Source organism: Anas platyrhynchos, chromosome 28, assembly GCF_047663525.1.
Source record: "Anas platyrhynchos isolate ZD024472 breed Pekin duck chromosome 28, IASCAAS_PekinDuck_T2T, whole genome shotgun sequence".
Taxonomy (NCBI): Eukaryota; Metazoa; Chordata; class Aves; order Anseriformes; family Anatidae; genus Anas; species Anas platyrhynchos.
Genome location: NC_092614.1, coordinates 5,848,237 through 5,851,260, shown reverse-complemented (window position 1 = coordinate 5,851,260; position 3,024 = coordinate 5,848,237).

Genomic DNA, 3,024 nt, shown 5'->3' with positions numbered 1-3,024 from the left:
GCTCAGTCTGATCCCTTCCACAGGAGGGAGAGCTGGGAGAAGCTCTTCCTTCCCTGATGCTTACAGCACCCCGTGCCCCAGTTCCCCACAGCTCGGTGCTGATTTCTCTGCCCTTGGCACTATCCGTCCCGTCCCCCCCACCCCCCCAGCCTTTATGTCCTCCACCCAGATCTCACGTCCTGCCTGCTGTAGCTAATTAGCCCAGGACAATCCTGTCCCACCCCAGGCTTTTCGTCATTTCTCTCTGTTTTGGGCTGCTGCTGTATTTTCAGGGGATGTCAGCAGTTGTCCATGTTGCTTTTGGTGCTCCCTGTCCACTGCCCCAGCTCCCTTCTCAGGCCCTTGTCCACTCCTGAGCGTGTGCTGGGCAACTGGGCCTAGTTTACATCTCCCTGTGTCATTTACAGTCTACCTGCCTCCTGGCCCTGCTCTCATGGAGCAGATGCCTGGTATCAGCCCTCTGGGGCTGTCCTCGTGTGCCACTTGTGCGTTGTGTGAGCACAGGCTGGGGCTGGGACCATCGGGTGCTCAGCCCTGCGCTGGGGACTGGAACTCAGCAGGGCTCACAGCTCACCCCAGATGTGTTCAGCATCTCAGTGCTGTTAACTCCTGTAGGGCCAAGGGAAGTCATTTATCCATGGGCAATCCTCTTGTTTGCAAGGATGGAGGCGCTCTGGTATGGAAAGACCTTGTCAAGATCAGATGCAGAATCTGCACCAGGAAAAAAAACAACAACAGCAACACAAACACATTTCTGGGTACTAGTGATGCTTTGGGTGTTGACAAAGCTACATCTCATGTCCTGCCACCATCCCTCTACCACCAGCCCCACCTTCTTGCTCTCAGAGCACAATTTGGTGCTAGCACGGTCCTGGGAGAACCTGGGATCTGGGTCTGGATTTGTCCACAATACCCAGCCCTCTTTCCTCCTTCCATGGTGTTCATAACCCTTCTTAGGGAGCTGTGCTGAATTTGGCTGCAGCAGCCAGTGTGGTGGCAGCATGCACCTTGTGGTCCAGGCCAGCAACCCTGCCACAGAGCATCAGCATCCCTGGGGGGCATCGGGTTGGATTGTGGGAGCACACAGCACCCGAGGAGCAGAAGGTAAAGCCGAGGCACCGCCTAAACCCTCTCCCAGCTACTGGTGGAAATGGGGAGGCACTGGACTGACGTAGGCCCCGGGAAAGAGGAAGCAGCCCTGTCAAAGAGCATCCAGGCATCCCGCGGTGTGCTGGCTCTCACGGAAGCTGAACAGGGCAGGGGGTAATGGAGGGCTGGGCCCGGGAGCCACCAGGTTTGGAAAACACGGGGAAGGGTTTCCTGCAGCTGCTGGGGGTCAGGGGCATCGCCCACACACCTGGCAGGCTGCCGTGTCAGGGCTCAGCCGTCCCATCCAGGCAGTGCCAGGAGCTGCCCCATCACCTCCCGTATAGGGCCTGGCCCAGGGAGGACGAAGGCTCCTGCCTGGTGCTCCTACCACCTCCTGCAGTGCCTGGTGGCCCTGCGCCTACCATTAGGGCAGCATGGGGAGCAGCCCAGTGCCCAGTTGGGCCCTGGGGACCAGGCTCACCATCTCCTGGAGCTGCTCAAGCCCTGAATTGATCAAGCCAGGGGCCCGGGCTGCAGCAGGCTCGGTGCCTGTGGGGCTGGCATCATGCTCGGCGCAGCAACCCACGTCCCAAAGCTTGGGGGCTGCGGCCTCAGCTCTGGAGCCAAGTGCTCGGCTGCTCTTTCACAGCACAGGGAGGGCTTTGTCCCGGGAAGGGGACATCTGTCAGCCCTCTGGGGTGGCTCCATTCCCAGCTCCAGCCTCTCCAGAGCTGGGTGTAAAGGCCAGCAGTCCTGCCGCCACAGTGGGCACACCTGTGCACCGATGGCCATCAGCATGCATCACCCCTTGCCTGCCAGAGAGCAGAGCCTTGGGGCTGCTCTGCCAACAGCTCTGCTCACCGTGGGCATGTCCCTGAGCCGGGCACGTCCCCCAGGCTGTTTACCCGCAGGCCGGGATGCAGGATGCGGCCCAGCAGCGTGGGAAGGAGCCAGTTCTCAGGCAGGCCGATCCCAACGGGGAGTGCGGCTGGAAAACGCTGACCTGCAGAGGGTCCGGGGCTATCATGCGAGCTCTTGGAGCCATGGCTGAGCACGCAGCCTCGTGCACAGGCTGGGAATTTTCCACGGAAATGGTTGTTCCCAGGGAACGGGGAATGTGCACAGCTGGGCCTGACCCTGCTCCCTGCGGAGCGGCTGGAATTACCCCCCAGCAGCCCAGCCACGGGGGCAGCCGAGCTGTAGCAGTGGTGCAGCGGGTAAACTGAGGCACAGCCACGATGATGGGGACTGTGGCTCCATCCTGGGCACGAGTTCATCAGGGCTCAGCAATGGGGTGATCACAGCCCAGCCCCTGCATCATCCCCGTTTGTCCCCATCCCGCCTGACTCTCAAGGGGCCTTGGAGCATTGAGCAACAAAGCCCCACTGGGGTGACCCAGCCCTGTTCCCAGTGTCCCTGTCCCCATCCCCAAAGCCTCTGACACTGTCCTGCGTGACATCCTTGTCTCCAAGTTGGAGAGACGTGGATGTGATGGATGGGCTGCTCGGGGGATGAGGAAGTGACTGCGTGGTCACGCTCAAAATGCTCAAAAGCGCTCAGCTCTGGGCCCCCAGCACCAGCAGGACATGGAGCTGCTGGAGAGGGTCCGGGGCAGGCCGTGAGGATGCTCAGGGGCTGGGGCAGCTCCGCTGTGGGGCCAGGCTGAGAGCTGGGGGGGTTCGGCCTGGGGAGGGGAAGTCCCTGGGGAGAGCTCCCAGGGGGCTGTCAGGGCCTGAAGGGGGCTGCAGGACAGCTGGGGAGGGGCTCTGCTGGGGTGCAGTGACAGGGTGAGGGAGAATTAAACAGAGGCGGGCTTGAGACGAGATCAAAGGGACAAATCCTTCACTCTGAGGGCAGTGAGGCCCTGGCCCAGGCTGCCCCGAGGAGCTGTGGGTGCCCCATCCCAGGGCCGGCTGGGGCTGGGGGCAGCCAGGG